Source organism: Aptenodytes forsteri, unplaced genomic scaffold (assembly GCF_000699145.1).
Source record: "Aptenodytes forsteri isolate BGI_AS27 unplaced genomic scaffold, ASM69914v1 Scaffold8, whole genome shotgun sequence".
In the NCBI taxonomy this organism is placed as follows: domain Eukaryota; kingdom Metazoa; phylum Chordata; class Aves; order Sphenisciformes; family Spheniscidae; genus Aptenodytes; species Aptenodytes forsteri.
Genome location: NW_008796218.1, coordinates 7,257,163 through 7,278,683, shown reverse-complemented (window position 1 = coordinate 7,278,683; position 21,521 = coordinate 7,257,163). Strand labels below are relative to the sequence as shown.

Here is a 21,521-nt window from a genome sequence, read left to right as displayed (position 1 = left end):
ATTTAACTCTCATAAATCCATCCATTTTACATCTCTCTGGATTAAGCTTTAAATTGGCTGTGGACATGAAACCTGTACACCTCCCTACCTTCTATCTTTTTATATGTTTGAGTCAGTTTTAATAACTATAGTCCTATTTATCTGGGACCAAAGCAGTGGAAGTTAAGAATTATCTAGCAGCCAGATTCATAGTTCCAATCTTTAGCACCAGCTTCTTCCATCCTCCTTTGGATCAATCTGCTTTCTGAAGCTTTTAATGATAATATGTCAAATCACTTTTTGAAAAGCTGGAAAGACAGAGTATGGCAACAGAGGTATAGGGAGTTGGTACTGAGAAGAGGCAGATGTGAAAGCTTCTCATTTCAAGGGTCATATGTGTATGTTCCTTACATGTCATGGAATTCTCTTGCCTCATCTAGTTGCTGTTCTTAGAGAAGTGTATAAGTCCAGGAAAAAGAAACATCAAATGGCTTGTGAGTGGAAGGGGAAAGAAAATGCTTGCTGTTTCAAGGTTTGTGGGCTATTTAAAGATCTGAGGGATTTGTGGGCAGAGAGAGATCTCTTTTCTGTCCTAACTTGAAGCCTTACTGTAAACTAAGCAGAAGAATTTCCTTGTGATGTGTTCTCCACTTGTACTTCCTTTGAAAAGTGGGTCAAAGAGATGTTTTGGATCTCAGTATCACTGACAGAAAGGAAATCTGAGTGGGTGATGGATCGGATCTTTGTAAGCTTATAAACTAGTGACTCAAGACACGAATTACTGCTTATGTACACGTGTAGTGGTTATGTTATGGAGAACTAAGACTGTGACAGTTATGGTAGCACTTTGAAATAATAACTCAGTTTCCCTCCCTGGAAAGTAGGTTCTAAGAATTCTGAAAAGGAAAGAGGGATTTGATACTTAGAGCGAGTGGACTTGTAGCCTCAGGTTTTGTTGGAGAGCTTGGGCTCTAACAACCTCCCGGGATTTAATCCTCTTCAGTAGGTAGATGCAATAGGCTTTTTCTTTACTTTACTTTGTTTATTTCGGTGTGTCTATCGTTAATTTTACAATCTGGAAAATAATTTGAGAAATTCAATTTTACATAGGAATTACCAAATGTATTAAGTATCTGAAAGATTTAAACAACAACAAAACCAACAACAATGACCACCACCACCCCCAGCTAGTAGCTGAAATCAAGAATACCTTACCATCTACTAAAATTTTTACCTGCCCTTAAAATGTACAAAACCCAAAGTCTTGAGGTATCACAAGTCATCAGGGACCTGTAATGTTGTAAATATGATCACCTGTGGGTTTGGACAAGTAAGGCCTGTAGAATAAGATTTTTTTTTTTATGCTAACACAGATTGCTTGGAGGGGGGAGGATGAGAGGGGCATGGAGGGAAACATGCAAACTTGGCAGGTAACGTATGTAAAGTGTGTATGTAAACCTGAAAGTTTCTTCCCCCAACTAATGCTAAAGCATATTCTGTTGTGTTCTGTCATGATACAAAGTTATACTTTAGAATCACTGTGCTGCCCCCTAATTTATGTGCAAATACACTTATCTTGTTGATTGTCCAAACAGAGCTGCTATCTCATGGCTATGAAATGGGGTCCACTGGGCTAGTTCCTGCAATTGCTGTAAAAAGCAAAGAAGTTGAAAAGTTGATATAACAAACAGTGGGGGGGAAAAGCATTTTATGTAGGAGTTGCACTTCCTTTTTTCCTACCAGTTGTAAGGTTTTGCATACTGGAAATGGATACATGGTAGAAATTCTGTGCTGCTGGGTCAAGTACAGCAATTGCTTTGGGCTAGGGGCTTGCCTTCAGAGTAAAATTATTACTGTTTATATAATTCTGCAGTGTGTTTTGTAACGCTGAAGTTATACATGGGAAATTTGGCTCTGAGCCTTTGCTTTTGAAATCATCAGCAAAGTTTCCATTCACTTCAGTGGTGCCAGATCAGGCTCTTGGTGAATACCACAAAGGTAAAGGTTATGTTAGTTAGCAGGAAATAAGAGTCTGAAATCTAGGAGAATTTGAGTAGGAGCACTGGGTCCATTTTCGACCATCTTGTTTTGGACTTAGAGGGATGCACTAACAAATGGTAGGATCCATAGAATGAGATCTGTTTCTGAAATTTTGGAAAAGAAAAATCCACTATTTAATTTTCAAATGTTCCCCCAGTTTCTCTGAAATATCTCTGGAAAGGCCTTTTTAGAAGGAGGTGTATGTGTGCAGGTAGTAGAATATAATAAAGCATGATATGTCAATTAACATTTCCTGTTAAAACTTCCAAAGTTGTGCTGAACTGTGCTCTAACTGCTGAACAGAAAAACTAAAAATAAAATGTCTCACCATAAGTTGAAGGAGAGCTTGTGGAGAGGAAGGGAAATAATTTAACAATGTATAAAAATGCACATATGCTTCACAATTTAGGCCACTGAATTTCCCATATTTTTCTTTTTAAATAGCAAACGAATGTGACTGACCTCTGGGCTCATGAAAATAGCACGATACAATTAGGGGTCTAGTCGCAATGGAGGGTGGAGTTTGCCCCAGGAGGAGGTGCTAAGTCATGTTCATGTTCTGCACATCATCTCAGACTGGAAAAATCTTGTAAGCAAACCTAAATCTTGTGCTTAGTTCTCTATGCAAGTATGGTTGTGCCTATCATCTTGACTTCCATGAGGGCTGTTGCAGTTAATAAACTTATCATTCCTATTCTTTGATAGGTATAATTATCAGCATTGCTCTAAAAGCTGTTTTTAGTAAGTGCAGTAGTCAGTGGAGCAGACTGTAGAAAACCAAGCAGATGTATCAGAATTCCCAAGTAGCTTAGATACTTAAAGCCAGATTGGGAGACTTAAACTGCTCTGTTCACTGATTTAAGTGAAAATATCTGTGACGAAGAGGGAGAAAGAATTTGTGGGATATATTCTAAAACCTCAACATGTAAAACTCGATTTTTATCTGTGTGCTGAGCTTTTGGGACCTGTTTGAAATCTCTCCTGCATCAAACAAGCATTAAAATGTCCCTTCCAAAACCCTTATATTGTGTGCTAATGGAATAGACTTACTGGAATATTAACAACCTTGTACCCTTATAAGAAGCTCTTGACATTTCCTGTTTGATTCATTTTTTTAAGTCTTTGACATTTCCTGTTTAACAGACTTAAAATGTTGGTAAAATGGCAAACATCAACCATCCCACTCTATACAAAGCTGCAATATAATCATAACAGAAAGGTGAATAATACCTAAAGATCCCCAGGAAATCTGTCCTGTTGCTGCTTGGTATTTCCTTATCTAGGAATGTGTTCAGAAATTACATTAAACACCAAGTGGTGTTTTTCACTGATCACTTGTAGAAATGATACAGAACTTAAAGGACCCAGAGAAAAATTCTATACCAGCGAAAAGTAGCCTTTCTTATTATGAAAATGATGAACTGTATTTCTTTAAACCACATAGCAGGTCAAACTCTCACTTCTTGTAAATCACTGGTGCTGTGTTTGGAATGTGCGTAGCTTTGCCCATGTGCATGAACGAAGGGTCCGTCTCAGTGAATTTTGATCCCTCCTGAGAATCTGGCTCCACTTAATATGAAGACAATTTCCCTTTTTTCTTTTGTTTAACAGGTAAAGATCAGAGTTGATGAAAAGTTGTGGGGGTTTTTTTCCCCTTCACAGTAGGACCTTGTAAATTTCTCGCACAACTTTTTACAAAATGGGCACAAATCAACAAAGTTTTTCACCTAATCTTGTTCTCAGGTAGTAGTTAGTGATATGATTTCTCAGAACAAAATCCTTTAAACTCACAATATGCCTTACACTTATCTGTCTGCTTATATGATTCAGAGGTTGTGAAGTTGGGAGGTTTTTTCTTCATTTTGAAGGTGGGTACTGTACATTCATCTTGTATACTTATCTTCTGAGCATCTGCTTAGAAAATAAAGCAACATGCCATTCTGACATCCAAGAAAGTGCTATAAAAAGCCTGTTGCTATGTTTAAATGCCTACACTGAGTTGCTATAGCAATGAAAATCTCAAAAATTATGTACAAATTGCCATGGTGCATTACCAGCCCTTTCTGGGACAGGGAGATTGTGGTACTGAGAATATGACAAAGATGCTCAGTATATTAGAGGGTGGAGTTGCCACATAGTTCCAGGTGCCCTGTGAGCAAAATGTGGCCTAACTGTATAAATCCCAAAGTGGCTGTGTCAAAAGGGACAGTTGGATCCCTACTTAACTCAGTTGCTTCTTCATGACTTGTGTGACAGAGTTCAATACTTTGAGCAACTTCCCATTTCTCCGCAAGAGAAGTTGCTGAAAATGGTGACCTTTCTCTAAATTCCTCCAGTCCCATGATATCAAGTGTGAAAATCAGCATACAGAGCGCATCAGACTGTGTAGATTTCCTCTCCGTAACATTACAATAGTCAGTCTGAAATGCCCTTGCTCCTGAGGCAGCTATGGGAACTCTGCTATCAAAAAGAAAAGAAATGAAATAGTTGCTAATGGAATCCTTAGCATCTCTCTGGGGCTCAAAGCCTTGAACATTCAGTTGCTTCTTGAAGAGAGCAGGAAATTCAACTTCCTTTGTAAAACAGCAAGTAAAGGAAGGCATGTTATTTTGGCAACTACAAGTTCAGTTATGGAATTGAATGGTTACTTTAGGCATTTCTATGCCTTGTTCTCTCTTCAACTGAGGAACAAGTTAGACATGGAAGACAAGACTTGGAAAAATTGGAACCTTGTTTGAAACTGTTCTGTTCTCTTTATTCCTAATTGCTTGAAGAATTCTTAAGGTTTCAAAGGAGATTGGCTCAAACTGCGTAACAGTGTGCTGTTCAGTTTGTATATGGTAATCCACAGCAGTCACATAATTATTTCAAGTGTTTTCCTTAACATATGCTTTGAAGTCCAATTGAGAGGTCGGATATCAAGAATGTATCAGTGGTAGAAATACATATTTTTAATTTGTTTCAGTTGTTAGATAGTGATTAATGTTCTTGTTCAAGGGTCACTACGCTGGTAAACATATAGATGAAGTGATTCTTAGAGGCACTATGGTACTCTGTAGTTTGTAAATCCTCCAATATTTCTAAGTACATTTGGGCTACTTTATTTTTGTAAAAAGTCTAAATAAACTACTACCATGTACATGGCTTATAGTTTTTCTCAAAATAAGAGTTGCAATGTTACATAGATAGTAGCATGTCTCTCATTACTACAGAACAGCTTGTATTTGCAACCTCATTACAGTATTTTTCTGTAACAAATTTTGACTATCTTTGGGATTTAATTTTAATATTTCAACCTTGTTTTTAACTGTTAAGAAATTTGACATTTTGTAGCCTTATAGCTGCACAAACTTTTATGAGCATGGAAGCATACGTTTTTCTCAACCTCTATGTGGATTCTTTGTTTACTTTCCTTCTCAACTGTTCTGCATGGGGCAATGGACAATAACCTTCCAAATGGGTTTATTCTTAAACAAAAATGTCAACAGGACTGATTGTGGTTTTGTTTTGTGTTTTTTTTTTTAACAGATCTCATAGAGCAGTCCAAATGTTAGTTCCATAAATATTTATTGATACTTGTTTATTAAATTTTTCTTAGAATTCCAGTGGTTATCTTTTCTGTCAAGCTTGGGAGATGCTTCTGTGATTACACATAGTGTGCCTGTAAAATTAGTATATCTATGCTTCATTTACAATACTGTAACTTTTACTGTTGACAATACGTGGTTATATGAATTAACCTAATTGGGGAGGAGGAGAAGACAATGGGAGGAGGAGATGTGTGAAACTTATAAACTGTAGCTTTTATGTTTTGTGAAACTGTCAAATACTTGAAATACAGAAAGCTGATTTTCCTTAGAACTGTATCCTGTAAGTATAGCACCTTCACCACAATTGTTAAAACATCAGTTTATTCTATATTTCAAAGCTATTCTGTATAGAGTCTGTTTCGGATGTTGTACCCCTGAACTTGCATCAGCCATGGAAATGCAAACTGCCTGATACCTGCCATTCCCTGGGTCACCTTTGGCTGAAACTGTTCACCAGCTTCAAAAGGTATTGCAGTGCAGGGGGGAAGAGTGAGAGTTGAACAGACACCATGGCTGCTTAAGGTTTTTTCAAGGAAAAAATAATTAAATGGCTATTGGTTAGAGACACATTTCTCATTATATATTGTCCACTAGCTGCCTTTAAGTGTTAGCTATGCATTTATTCTTTTAAAATCTATTTTTGGTCTTGTTTTCCTTGGAATAAAGATTGTGCTGTTATTCTGGTTGTCAGCCAACTATCCTTCCCCCTTCTTCCCTGCCCTCCCTTCATTCCCTCCCAGTAGCCTTTGAACTTGTCCAACTTCTTGAATTTGGCAAGAGATGATCTCAAAAGTATTACGTTCCTACAAGTGAAAATCAGTGGTGTGGTAAGAGAGGAGAGACCCAGCTTAGTGCTGCTAAGGGGGAAAGGCTCCACTGTGAGCTGAAATCATCATTCATTCTGTTTGATCTGCCAGCTGGCAACCTGGCATGTGTGAAGCTCAAAACCAGGCACAGCAAATGCTGTCTCTTGTCCTTCCAGACTGGCAGGAGACTAGGAGACAAGTGAGCTTATTATGATGAGGGAGATAAGATGCAAAATCATTAAAATAGAATACCTGAAGAACAGGTTTTGTTTGCTCAGCAACTTAGAAACAACTTGTTTCTTAAGGTAGAGAGACATAGGTTATAAAACTGTTTGTGCACTGATATCTTTATTTTGGAAAACTTTTGCAAATGTGTGTGAAACAGATCATGAAAGCTACATGCTCATAACTCTCCTGTGATTTCACACTAAGTTCTAATAATTGGTGGCAGTCCATATGTTTGTCATCTTTCCAAAGCAGTGCAGAGCACTGTTAGATTGTAAAACAGACCCTCATCTATTTTGCAGGTTTTTCCATCAAGGCTGCAATGCCTAAAGGGAAAAGACCTGAGGTTTCTGCGGTCATTGGGAACAGGCTATAGACTCTACTCAGTCTGCTCTTCAGGCATGTCAGTCAGGCTCATGGGAATGTTGTTAGTGGACAGGTTCTTCCCATGGCAAATAAATGTCAGCCAGCTGGGTAGAGGCAGCCATTCTAATTAGACTTTCCTTATATAACATGTTTTGAAGCTCAGCCAGGGAGAATAAAGTAATATCCAGAGACAGTAGCCCTCATCTGCTTTCTGGTCACTTGAAGGCAGCTGAGGATCAAGAATCTGTTCTCTGAAAACTTCCTTGCATCTGGAGTGGTTTCTCCACTAATTATGTCCCTTTGTTTGTGCATATATGAAGTCAGTATGCAAGCTCTAAGGTTGACGAAACTCCAGGAGTTCCACATCATGGACACTGCTCACTTGCACCTGCTCCTTTAGGTACCCTTTTAATCACCTGTCATGGATTCAGTTTTTTCTTGAAAATACACAGCAAAATACTGGATTCTTTCTCTGAAGATTACTCAGAGTATGCAAATATTGGTTTTATAGATCAGATCACATGTACTTGATTTCTGCCCCCCCCCGCCTTGATTTCATGGGGTTTAAATAACATTGCGAAAACCAGCAATGCTAAACAGATGCTCACAAAAACAAAGAGAGATGGTGATCCTGTTAAAGAACTCCCCCTCTGGCTTCCTTCAGCTCACTTCAGAAATTTCTAGAGGCTGTTTTTGTTGAACTTAACTTCAGTAAAAAATGGCAGAATAAGATCTTATTTGTTCTTAAGCAAACTGACTACATACTTTATTTCTGTTAGTTGCTGATTAGTTATTCTGTGATTATTTGAAAGAAATTAACCTGTGGTAATGTCCCGATTTCTTTCTTTGCTTGATCATCTGTTTGGGAGGAGTTGTTTGTTTTGCTTAAACAAACAAAAAAAACCCCTTTTCTGTCTAGATAACATTAAATTTGTTTCTTTTTATGTTTAAAACAGGAAGTTCCTGCCTGCAGCATTCCAACCATCAGCCTGCTGAATTTTCACTATCCTTTCTTCACCTGTGCTACAGGGCACTATACAGACCATGACGGTTCCAGACCTTAAGTTCCTCTCATAGGTAATATCCAGCTTTCTAGTTGCATTTATATTTTACTTCTATTATTTGAAACAGTTGGGCTAATTTCTCATTTGTGGGTCTCATCTAGTGAAGTTAATAGGAGTCTTGTGCATATAAGAGTTACACAGGTCAGCTACTTGTTCTTCTGACAATTTTTTAAAAATGTTTCAGTCATTTTTTTTTGGTTGACGTAACATGTATGTTGACCATTTGCTAGTTTTTAAAGCGCTGCTTCATAAACAAATTTAAATTATTCATAAAAAGTAGTATAAAAGTTACAGGTTAGAAGATATGGAATGCTAAGAAAACGTTTATATAACACCAATTTCTGTGTTTGCACACTCTTCTATTGAGGCCAACAGCGGTAGCTTACTGTCTGTGAAAACGTTAATCCTTTGCAGTCCAGATCAGAAACTGAAGTTAATGAACTAGAAGATAAAAATCACTGTTGGATTGCCTAACTAATATCCAAAAACTACATTTTTGCCCATAACTATCAAACATAATTCCCACTGAGTTCAATGCTCTGCCTAGATGGATGTTCAGGGGTGGAAGTTATGTCATAAAACTCAGTATGTAACTGTGCATTTGTGCTAACTGAAAGTACAATATGGTTTGGGTATGTGACAAAAGTGAGATCTAGCTCAGAAGTGCAGAAGACCAGACAGCTACTATTAGATAACATGATGAGTTTTACTATAGTGAATTTAAGAATTAGGACCTATCCTGAAGCAGTATTACACAATATCAACATCTGATAAACAGTTCAGGTGAAGAAGTAAGATACAGTGGCCAGTTTCACTTAAGTGCGTTGGGGAATGATCATTTCTTCTTCACAGTGGTAAATCTTAGCTATATTAGCAAGTGTTTATTTGAAAAAGCTGAAGAATTATGTTGCTAGTATTTTGAACGTTCTGAGGTTCTTAAATAGGTCTTTAGAGAAACAAACAAACCAACCCCCAAAAAACTCAGCTTTCCCAAAATATTTGCAGGATATAGCGAAAGATGTGCCGTTATACAGTGAAAATATACAGTGAAGAACCAGATCTCTTGAGTAGTTCAGAACTGAATTGTTGCATCCCTCGCTTTCTTAAACACACGGTTCTAGTTATTTTCTACTGCATTTGCACTATGAAATAATGATTTAAATTGGTAAAATTTCAATGTTCTGCTCAGTTTTAAAGATTGAGTAATGTACCAATGTAAAGCATATTCAGCATGTTTTCAATATACAGACCTCCCTAAGGAATATTAACCCATCATAGTAAGGGTTACAACTGTGTAGCTTTGTGAAAGTCAATTGAGCAAATAACTTCTGCATGCCTTTGCAGAGTAAATTGACTAGAAAAGTTATGTGACTTACTAATGCCTGATTTTTGGCTTGGTGTAGTTGCAGAAATACAAATGAAGACAGAGTATGAACCTGATGAGTAAACTAAATAAAATTCCATTACTCCACTCTGCTGCAAAAATTGAAGAAGAAAATGTAATTTTTAATACAAAAAGCACTAATATTGTGTAATTGGTTACTCTGTCATTGAATATTCATGAGGCTCTGCAGTACAATGTTCAGTTAAGGTATTGGTTGTAATTAAAACAAGCTATGTGATTGAAATTTGCTTTTTGCTTCAACTTAGTTCAAAAGCATGCTTAACATGCATTTAGAATTGAAGTGTTTTTTCTTTCACATGGGTGATAGAAAAGTGTGGTACCATTCACTCAGGCTGGCAAACGAATTGTTATGGAAAGTATTGTAGTTGCCCTGTTTGTTTATCTTCTAGATTCTGTTGTTTCTTCAGAAAATAATTTCTGAGTTAACTGGCTAATGAGAATTTTGGAAAAAAAATCATAGCTGGCTCTGGCTTTAAATTTAAATATTTCCTTTAACAAAACCACAAAAATGGCATGTTCAGTTAGTAACTTTATCCTCTTCCTTCTGTAAAAATACACTTTTTTTTTTCCTCCAAGAGGGTTGAAAACAAAACACTTGAAGGGAACACTTAGAAAATGAATTTGTGGATTGCCATTAAGCGCCATGGAAATTAAAATAAACATTGTTTTAACTAAGAAACATTAACAACAACAACAAAGTTTGTGTTGGAAAAAAACTTTACATGCCTTAAACATGTTCAACACAATTTGACATCATCTTATTTACATAGACCAAACGGTATCATTGGTATTAATTGATCTTTAGATAGATTTAAATGAAATTTTTTTTGCATAGATATAGACATTGTATATCTTGTTTGTTAAGCTAGCTTGGCAAGTGTTACTTGTTCATAGTCAATTATTACGTATTATAAAGAAAGGATATGAAAAAAGATTAGTGGAACATACACATAAGTGTTTATAGAAAACCTAGTAACTCTAGTTCTAGCTTTCTTATTTCTTTCAATTTGTGAGGCAAAACTATTGGGAAGATAGTTTCCTAATGATTGCAGCCTGGGATTTGGATAGAAAAGAAGACTAATAAAGAGAATTAAGATTTTAATTCTTAAGAATTTAATTTCTTAGCCAATAAAATAAAGAATTAAGAGAAGGATAGAAGCTATCTCTCTTTAGCCCATTATTCCTTCCCCTGCCCCAAGCAATTTATTTGGAAGGTAGTCTGAAGTAAGTCACTTCAGGAAAGGATGTTACATAAAAAAAGGTTAATTTTAGCCTAATGAAGTTTGTCTCCCTGGGCTTCCCCTGTAGTCAGCTGAGAAGAGAGGTTCATCCAGAGTGCAATTCAGAGTTTAAATTAAATTCCTGATTTTAGGGCAAGAACTTAAGTTGACCTAAAAACAAACAAAAAATCAAACCAACCAACCAAACAGAAAACTTATGGAGATAAATGGCCTTAGGCTAAAGTGAGTCTCCATGAGAGGTCCCCTTTATACATATTCTCATGCCTCTCAATCTGTTGAAGGTATGTGGTATTATAATAACTCTTTTATTGAAGATGATGTACAGAATGGAATAGGTCTAGGCTCTTTTTCTTCTCTTGCTCCTTCCCCTGCAGAGAACATCAAATTTGGTGTTACTGGTTTTGGTAGAAACATTTGAAAGAAATCTTAGATCGGTATTTAGCAACTGTATCCAGCCATATCCAAATTGATGAATCTTTGAATGAAAACAGCATTTTCAGTTGACAAGTAAAAGCAAGTATCTGCGTTGTCTGTAAGGAAAAAAAAAAATCACTTCCTCAGCAGCAATTTATTTGGAAGGTAGTCTGAAGTAAGTCACTTCAGGAAAGGATGTTACATAAAAAAAGGTTAATTTTAGCCTAATGAAGTTTGTCTCCCTGGGCTTCCCCTGTAGTCAGCTGAGAAGAGAGGTTCATCCAGAGTGCAATTCAGAGTTTAAATTAAATTCCTGATTTTAGGGCAAGAACTTAAGTTGACCTAAAAACAAACAAAAAATCAAACCAACCAACCAAACAGAAAACTTATGGAGATAAATGGCCTTAGGCTAAAGTGAGTCTCCATGAGAGGTCCCCTTTATACATATTCTCATGCCTCTCAATCTGTTGAAGGTATGTGGTATTATAATAACTCTTTTATTGAAGATGATGTACAGAATGGAATAGGTCTAGGCTCTTTTTCTTCTCTTGCTCCTTCCCCTGCAGAGAACATCAAATTTGGTGTTACTGGTTTTGGTAGAAACATTTGAAAGAAATCTTAGATCGGTATTTAGCAATTGTATCCAGCCATATCCAAATTGATGAATCTTTGAATGAAAACAGCATTTCAGTTGACAAAGAACTTAAGTTGACCTAAAAACAAACAAAAAATCAAACCAACCAACCAAACAGAAAACTTATGGAGATAAATGGCCTTAGGCTAAAGTGAGTCTCCATGAGAGGTCCCCTTTATACATATTCTCATGCCTCTCAATCTGTTGAAGGTATGTGGTATTATAATAACTCTTTTATTGAAGATGATGTACAGAATGGAATAGGTCTAGGCTCTTTTTCTTCTCTTGCTCCTTCCCCTGCAGAGAACATCAAATTTGGTGTTACTGGTTTTGGTAGAAACATTTGAAAGAAATCTTAGATCGGTATTTAGCAACTGTATCCAGCCATATCCAAATTGATGAATCTTTGAATGAAAACAGCATTTTCAGTTGACAAGTAAAAGCAAGTATCTGCGTTGTCTGTAAGGAAAAAAAAAAATCACTTCCTCAGCTTATCAAGTTTTGCTTTCTTTATATCAACTCTAATAACTATAATAGGACTAATGTAAAGTCAGTGCTTGCTTTGGTTTAACTGAATTGATAGAGATATAAGTAAAACAGAGAAAGTTTCATAATGGATACCAAAACGCAATTTCTAAGGCAAAACTACAAACATGAGAGCTTCAAGGGGAAGAGGGATACTGAGATGAGAATTTAACTTTTGGATGTTGGAAAAACTGTTTGTCTTTTGAAAAGTTCTCTAATGCTTTTTTTATGTGCCAAAACAAAAACAAGTTACAAACCCCTCTCCTCTTTTCTTGAAGAAATTGTCATCATAGTGATAGAACGAACAAGTTGTATTTTGCTCCTGCTTTGTAGCAAATGTGGATATATTTTGTTTAGATAAAGTTCTCAATCCTGATGATTTTGAATTGGAAGAAAATATACCATTTTAAATGCTTGATACTAAAGCATTGTGTTTGTATCTGTCGTGGTTTAACCTCAGTCAGCAACTAAGCACCATACACCTGCTTACTCACTCCCCCCCGCCCCGGTGGGATGCGAGAGAGAATTGGAAGAGTAGAAGTGAGGAAAAACTCATGGGTTGAGATAACAGTTTAATAACGAGCAGTGGCCCCCCCGGCCAGCTTTCCCCAGTTTATGTACTGAGCATGACGTCACATGGTATGGAACGTCCCTTTGGCCAGTTTGGCCGTGCCCCCTCCCAGCTTCTTGTGCACCTCCAGCCTTCTCAGTCGGTAGAGCATGGGAAGCTGAAAAGTCCTTGGCTAGTGTAAGCACTACTTAGCAACAACTAAAACATTGGTGTGTTATCAACATTGTTCTCATCCTAAATCCAAAACACAGCACTGTACCAGCTACTAGGAAGGAAATTAACTCTATCCCTGCCGAAACCAGGACAGTATCACAGAAGCTTTGAACTTGGAATACATGTGTGATAAAGATGATAACTAACATTTCATAACAATTCCTCCCTGGGCCAAACACAAGAACTGGAATAAAATCTTTTAAATAAGAAAAGGCATATCTGTAAAACTGACTATGGAAGCAATCACACAAGGTAGACTGAAATTACATGTATTTCCCTTATAATAAGTCTGTTGCTTTAATGATATATGAAAAATTATTTTGTAGTTTAATTAAATGGAATTATTCTTAAGACGATTTGATTTCTCTTTACAGCCAAAAAGAGGAAATATGGCAAAACTCTAATGGAAGCAAATAATTTTTAATAAATTAGTGACATAAGGCTATTTTCTATCCTCAGACATTCATTTGCAATTTTTATTTTGAGAATGCATGTGCAAAAAAGGTCAACAAGCTCAGTCTTAGCTCATTTATCAGTATTATGTTAGGAGTGCTACAGTTTAGTGGGACAGATTCTCACTACTGAGAAATTTATACTTTGTGTGCCATAAAGGTATAATTCAACCTGTGTTCAACCCACCTCAGTTGAAGAGGCAGTGAACTGGAAGAGCATATTCCTGTCTAAACCAATTCTGCATGAATACTAACTGTTATTCCACTTTTTCCTCTCCTCTTCCACAATAAATTTTAAGACCTTTATCACCAGGATTGGAAAGAATTGTTTGGTTACTTTCTCAAAATAAAGCTTTACTTAGTTTCATGAGCTGTTTCAGGTGTAGCTACCAGTATGCACTTTAAGTAGCTGGAGAAGATGTTCTACAAGATAACAAGGGCCATACTAGACAATAGAACCCAAGTATATAGTAAAAGCATGGAAAACTATATAACTTTCTAGAAAACATGATGTTTCATTTAAAATTATTAGGTTGAAAAGTATTGCGTATTGCAGCTCCTTACTAGTCTGTTATCAAGAGAAGACTCCTCAAAATTCAAAATAAAGCTTTACTTAGTTTCATGAGCTGTTTCAGGTGTAGCTACCACTTTAAGTATTAAGTAGCTGGAGAAGATGTTCTACAAGATAACAAGGGCCATACTAGACAATAGAACCCAAGTATATAGTAAAAGCATGGAAAACTATATAACTTTCTAGAAAACATGATGTTTCATTTAAAATTATTAGGTTGAAAAGGAGCCAGTATTGCAGCTCCTTACTAGTCTGTTATCAAGAGAAGACTTTTTTTCCCCCAAAATTGTCATACTGGCCGTATCGTGAGTAGTCAAGCAAAGCTCTTGTGATGTCAGTGGGTAAGAATTTTGGCTTTTTTATTTTGGAAATTGTGAATTACTTTAAGTTCCTTAATGTACAATTATCGTGCTTATATTAAGAGATACTCACCCTCCTCAACCCCGCAAGACAGACGCTTGCTGCTTTCTGAGTAACTGTCTTCTGGGTGAAGGTAATCATGGAATAGGTATTCAGAGACCATGAATAAAGCATAATAGCTCCTTAAAAACAAGAGTTATTCCCTGCTTGGTATCACATTCCTTTGCTTGTCTGTACTCCCAAGATTTGATGTTAGTAAGCTTTCCTTGCTTAGTCCTGTCCTGCAGGCCTTACAACAGGAGGACAAAATGTGGCCCCTTAAGGTTAAAGGCATAATATTTAACTTAGTGTTGCAGCAATCCAGCACAGAGAAAACTTGGAAGTTTAGAGGCAAACAAAGCCTTTCTGTAGTGAGTGGAAGCTTTGATTGTGCTTTTCATTACTGGAAAAGAAAGTAGGTTGCTTACAAAGTTTGGTAGACAAGAATTAAATACAGTTTGTCTGCTTTGGTGTTGTGCAGGAACTGTTAGTTGTCTATGTACAGTTAGCCTACGATGTAGAATCTAGCAATAGCGCATGAAAAGTTATAATGTTATATATTATCTCTTCATCGTTAAAACAATCTTATTGTGGAATTTCTTTTATAGATTCAGCTTACTAGGTATACAAGGAAAATATTACTTATAGTGTGAAATAACTTGTAGAGTTGTAAAATCATGTGGCTGATATATAGTATTTCTAATTTTTTTTTCAAAACTTGAATACCTCAGGGAGGAGGGCCATCCATCATATCTGAGACCAATATTTTTTTTTACATTTCCTTTCCTACTGAGACCTGATTTTTTTATACTGGCTGAATGAGAAAGAAATACTAATTGGAGAAACAGAAGAGGTACTTCCAGCCTCTATCTCAGAAAGTTTGATTTATTCCTTTGCACTCTACTCGTATGGATTCTGTGGGAGAAAAACAGTGGGAGTTGAAAGAGCATCTTAAAACATTCCCCCAGTTTGTACCGCTGATTTGAGATTATTTTCATGTTTTTTCTGACTCAGCCACATGTGAGGTGTTGGGAGCAGAAGTGTAGGCAGCACTGTGCAACTGAATATATGTGATAGGTAAGGGGATGGCAAAGGAAGAAACTGGTAGTCTAAGATAATAAGAAGGAAAAAAAAAATGGAGAATGGCAATAATCCTTTGTAATCAAGGGGTGTGTAAATCTTCATGCCAGTCTGTTTCTTGATCTTCTGGGAAAAGAAGAAGGGGAAGAAGATTCTATATTGATTTTTTCACCTGTGTCTTCTATTAAATAGTATTGCAGTCAAACAGAATTTTCTTCATACAGCTATAAAATTGGGAATGTCAGTGTGTATGAGCAAATGTGTGTATGTATATGTAAGACTGCAAAGTTTGAAAAGTACTGGCTCACTGTTTTTTCTCCTGTGAAATCCAGTACTTCTTGTATAATGAATCTTAAAGAACTGAAAATACTTTCAGTGGCCTGCCACCCAAATAGCCTCTTAAAAACATTTGAAGTTTTTTCATATGCAAGAATCTAAAACGTGACAAGGCAGGAGGATGCCAGACATTCTTCAGACTAAGATATGTTTACTTCTTCAAGAAGGCTACTTAGGATGGTACTGTGCTGGATTCCTATGGCAGCAGGATCTTAGTCCTGGCTGTGGTCTTAGCATGTACTGTCTCGTATCAACTAGAAAAATGTAAGGAAAAAAAAAGTCTTTCTCCCATTACTTTCTTCTCTCTGTTGTTCTATCCATCCCTTCTTCAGCATTGCTAACTACTCATAATGGGCATGAAGACAATTTTCCTTTGTTGGTTTTCTCAAAATCAGTTTCTTTCAGAAATTGAACCTGCTTCCACCAGTGAACATTGGAACTGCATATCCAGGTCATGCAAACCATTCACTTAATCCCACATGAGGATCATGTTTGCGTTACACCAAAAGCAGGAACATTCTTTAACCCTCACTGTTTTCAACCATCTGCAGGTTAGGGCTTTCCAGATCCAGAGCTGTGTAACTACCACCGTACCTCTCCTGAATGCATCTAATCTCTCTTTGAACTCACTTATATGCTCCAATTCTTTTACAACTTCCTGTGATAACAAATTCAATTATTTAATTATATACTGTGTGAAGGAGCTTCTTTTGTACTTAAGTTATTACCTAATAACTGCTTTCGGCATCCTCATCCTTGTGTACTGTGAGGAATTGTGAGCAAATAATTAATAGGACACCCTCTCCAGTCTGTTTGTGATTTTTTTTTTTTAATTCTAAGCTGTTTCTATCCAGAAGCATCCCTTTTTCAAGTTGAAGCACTCTAGTCTTTTTTGCATGGAAACCATTTGCAATTTCTGACCATTCTTTCTTCTATGTACCCTTTGTATTTATGTTGCTTTTTTTTTGAGATGTGAGTAGAACTGTTTTGAAGATTTGGGCATAATATGCTCATAATCTATGTTCTTCTCAATTCTTTCCTACTAATTCTTAACATTTTTGCCTCTTTGGCTGCTGCTGAATGCTATTTTCAGAGAACTATCCAAAATGACTCAGATCTTTTTCCTAACTGGTAAAACATAATGATGGGCTCTGATTTAGCTAAGTATATTTTTACAGTTATTTTTCCCTGTGTGCATTGATTTGCATTTTTCAGCAGTGTATTTCACCTGCCATTTCATCATTCAAGTGCTCAGTATCCCATAAATTGCCTTGGCTGGCTTTAGATCTGATTATTCCATCTCATCTTTAATCAGCTGTACACACCCTTTTTTTCTAGATTCTTCATGACCATGTTGAACACAGTCCCTGTGGGAGTGCAATCTCTGCAGCAGAAAGGCAGACCTGTAACTCCTACCATTTATTTTCTTCCTTAAATTACAAGAAATCTTTCCCTCTTGTCCTGTGAGAGCAGAGTTTCCTTAAGATGTTTGGTAGAGAACTTTGTCAAAACCTCTCTTTGAAAATACATATTGCCTGTATTAAAATGCTTGTTGACTTCTGTAAAGAAATTTAATGAAACAGCAAAGTTTGGAATGCTGCACAGCCCTGTGTTAATTTGTCATTCTCATATCTGCATCTATTTAGTAATAAAATATTACATTAATTTCTTATGTGGGGCAGTTATCTTAAAGTTAGGAACTAGGATGAAAGCCTTAAGTGATAAAAAAATTATAAAGCAATCAGTCCTCAAATGAGAGATTTGTTTTGTTTTGGCATAATAGCAAAGCACTTCAAGGTCAACATCAAAATATTGAAGGATGTGTTTGGAAAGAATGGACATCATTCATTGCTTATACTGTTTGCTTTTAAAGTGCCCTCCTCTACCTCAGGTAGTTAAATGCAGCTTTTTGTCTGCGCATTTGCCAGAATGTTGTTCAGAGATATTCCAAAATGCCAAAACTTTGATTAATAATAAAACTTTTGAAGCATTGGTATTTCAGCATTTCTTCTATTGTAGTCTTGTCTGTGTAGTTCTATGGTATTGTTAAAATTACAATGACTTGCTGTATCTTCTTTTAAGACACATTTTCTAAATATTTTACCTTGTTTTGTATTTTTTATTTCATAATATATTGGAATTACTGAATCTCTGTCATTCCATAACTTTCACAACTGTTTTAAATTTAAAATAAAGTAGCTACATTCCATTACTTCAATACAACTTTGTTTAGTTTATTCAATATAAGGAAAGAATAAAAAATGGTAAGACAATAAATCTCAATGTATACAGACTATATACTTATTGTATACTAATTATTTATAAGTAGGCAAATACAGAATACCATTTTGTCTGATTATGTATAAAGTTATAAAATGAGTATAATTAGATACACATCACAATTTCTTAAGACAGTAATGACAATAGCAATATTGAAATCTAACATAGCTGATAAAATGCTATGAAATAGGGCTAAGAAAGATAAGTTCTGGTAGATTTAGCTCAGTATCAAGATGTGAATGCTGCTCCTCCCCCACATTGTCACGTTACTCCTCTGCCAGAAGTTATCAAACTTTTAACAGCTACAATGGAACAGGACATGTCATACAACCTCAGTCATTAGCAGCCTGAGCTAAACTACTGGTTGCAAACTGAGATGACTGAAAGGCAAGTATGTGCCTTATTCACTTGCTCTTACTGTAGAGATGGTGCACTCTGGTAAAGACACAGAGAACAACTGGAGGGAGATCTTGTATTTCTATTGCAGATCTTGACCTGTTATATGTCCTGTTTCTCTTTTAAAGTCTTTTCCATGAGTAACTCGGCTCCTTTTACCCCCTCCTCACCTCCCCCATTTTCATTTTAGGTTTTGAAGCCAAAATTTTAAACCCCCAAAGTCTATAGTTCTCTTTCCCTGCAGAAGTAATTCTCTGGTTTAAGCTCACTTCTTTGCTAGGGGCTCCCCATGTACAACACTGATAGAACCATAATAAATGTGTGGGGTTTTTTTAGATGTTGATGAGATGAGATTGTGCATAAAGCTGGTACATTGTTTTTGGATCGACTCCTGGATATAATCAGTGATGGAATGGCGTTGGCTAAATAATTTTATCAGGGGAAGATTTTGACAAATTGGACATGAGGAACATTTTGCTACATTTGGCTTGTGCTATTCCAGAAGAGCAAAGCTGTTTGCCTCGAAGCTTTGTTCTGAACTGTCTAATTACCCAGAAAAATGTAGCGTTTCGGTAGAGTACATGCCAGTCAATCCATAAAAATTCCTTTCTTGTTCTGATAGCTTTGATCTTTATTATTAACTTTCCGAGTTCTGGGTTTTGAAGAACAATCATTGAAAACCGCAAAAATAAGGTTAGCAAACCATCTGTTCTTAAAGACTTAGAGTTTTGTATTTGGTAGCTTTCTAAAGAATATGAAAAGTTACTGTTTTTCTTACCATGCTTTCTAGCAGATGCAAGCCAATGAGGATAGTTTCCAAATTGGAGTGCAAATTGTAAAGCTCCTGAATCTAGAACTTTAGCCAGTAACCAAAATGGGCCTCGCTTTCTTCCATATGAATACCTGTAAATCCTGCTGAGAAGGATTTAAAAGTAAGAGGAATTATATACTTCATTCACTTAAATCTGGTTTTAGGAGTTTAGCTTTGATGTTGCACATTTGAAAATGCTGACTTCAATGTAGTCTGTGTTCAGTATACATCTGTGTTTCCTCAGAATGAGGAAACCAGCAGTACATGGTTAAATTCTTCTTTGGGTCCTCTGTGTTAATATCCTGAAAGTCAAGCAGTACAGAATGATTGAGCTGCTATTGGAGTGGATGGTCTAAGAGAGCTCTTTACTTTTAAGGACATCTGCAAAATAAATTGTTGAATTGTCACTTTTTTGCATTACCATGTTTTCTGAACCCTGGGATTCTGTAGGTAAAGACTTTGTATGATAGATATAGTGGAAAGGCAGCTCTGGAATTTTTTTTTGTACTAGCAATAAACTCTTGTCCCTTATTTTGGATTCCGATGAAGCCTAAGGGCAGAGCTTTGAGAACACAGGAAATGGGAACTTGCTTTTCTTTTCTCACAACAACTGTTTGCTTTCATTTTCTGACCATCCTTTCTGCAAGTCAGCAAATATCTTCTTTCTGAAGTGATAAGCGGTATGCTTTCTCCCTTTTCCCCACATTAAAATAAGGATCTCGGGTTTATTTTTCCTGAAGCTACCTCATCTGCATGTCAACTAAGGATAAAACAAGGGCAAATTATTTCTCCTGTAATTTTGGCTGTGGGTGCTAGACTGCAGCCACTGGGAAGTCTCCTTCTGGTAGATTTTCTGTTCCTTGATCGGGCCGCGTATAGTTCAGGCCAAGTAGCTGAGTTTGGCATCTAAGAGAAGGAGAGAATCATGACACTTAACTCCTCAAGTCAGAGATACAGCCAGGGATTACTTGAGAGAGGCTTGCAAGTGCTACCTGAGATTAAGTCTCCCTCCTGGGATACTGGTATTTTCAAACTAGGGACAGTAGGCAGAACCTTACTTTTAACTAATCAGTTGAAGTACCTGTGTAGGTAGGTAGTTGTAATGCTAATATGATGCACTGCTCTATTAAAAGTTTTAGTCAGAACTCAGCTGCCCTCAATCTTTTTATTTCAAAGACTTGTTTGCATTGGGAGTTTGGAACATGCACTGATTCAGATGGGAAATCTGAACAAAGTATGGAAAGCCATAATGTGGGCTGCTTGCAAAAGGGTTCATCTCACAAAGCTCACCAAATGTTATTTATGACCGAGGTTTAAATCAGTGCTATGGCTGCATTATAAAATACCCTTCTAAAGAATGCAAGTGAATATTTTATTGTATAAGTTATAAGAACAGCTGTGTCATGAGCTGCTAACACACTATTTCCACATGATGTGTGGAGTTTGGAGTATTTATTTTACCTCAGTCTTGATTACTACATCATCCTGTCTGACAGAATACCGATGCAGCCCTCAAATTATTAAATCAAATTCTCTTTGTTGGTTTCGCCTTGAAATTCATAACTGCCTCAATTAGCACAATTAGCTGAAGAGGAAACACAACTCAGGAATTTGTGGCTGTTTCAGCTAATATATGTACCTCATCAGAGAGTCATCCAATCCATTGCTAACTTGGCCAGTAAAATGCACATTGAATTTCTTTGCTAAATTCAGCAGTAACAGGGTGGTCTTTCCGTCTCTAGATATTGTGGGTATTTCTTTTTAAATCCCATACAAAAAAAAAAAGCTTCCTCCAAACTACTGAAAGTCTGACTTTATATAGTACGTAAGTTGAACTGTCCAGTAAATAGGCTGCCTCTTCCCATCACACCTTTTAAAAATTACATTTAAATGAAAAACAAATTAGTTAAGGAATGCTTACTGTAAGAATTTCACAGTGTGAAAATAATACTGTGTGACTACATCTGAAAGCTACTCTTCAGCGTACTTTTAATATGGTCCCAGAAGCATACTTTCAGTAGCAAGGAATAACACAGCCCACAGGAAACAGCAGATGATTCAGCAATACAGGCCAAAGACCTTCCGCAATGTTTGCAAAATCTTGTATTGCTTTAATAGATCTT

General features: G+C 36.5%; 1 protein-coding gene across 7 annotated transcripts in view; it reads left to right on the top strand.

Annotated features, from left to right (window-relative positions):
* Positions 1-21,521, top strand: part of MRVI1 (murine retrovirus integration site 1 homolog) — an 83,828-nt gene that overhangs the window by 6,845 nt on the left and 55,462 nt on the right. For 6 of the 7 annotated variants that reach the window (XM_019474528.1, XM_009288823.2, XM_019474530.1 and 3 more), the window contains exon 2: positions 7,963-8,083. The gene's annotated coding sequence lies outside the window, so the exon portion shown is untranslated. Of the gene's footprint in view, positions 1-6,010; positions 6,076-7,962; positions 8,084-21,521 lie in introns of those variants that run through there. The other variant, XM_009288819.2, reaches the window with a different exon arrangement.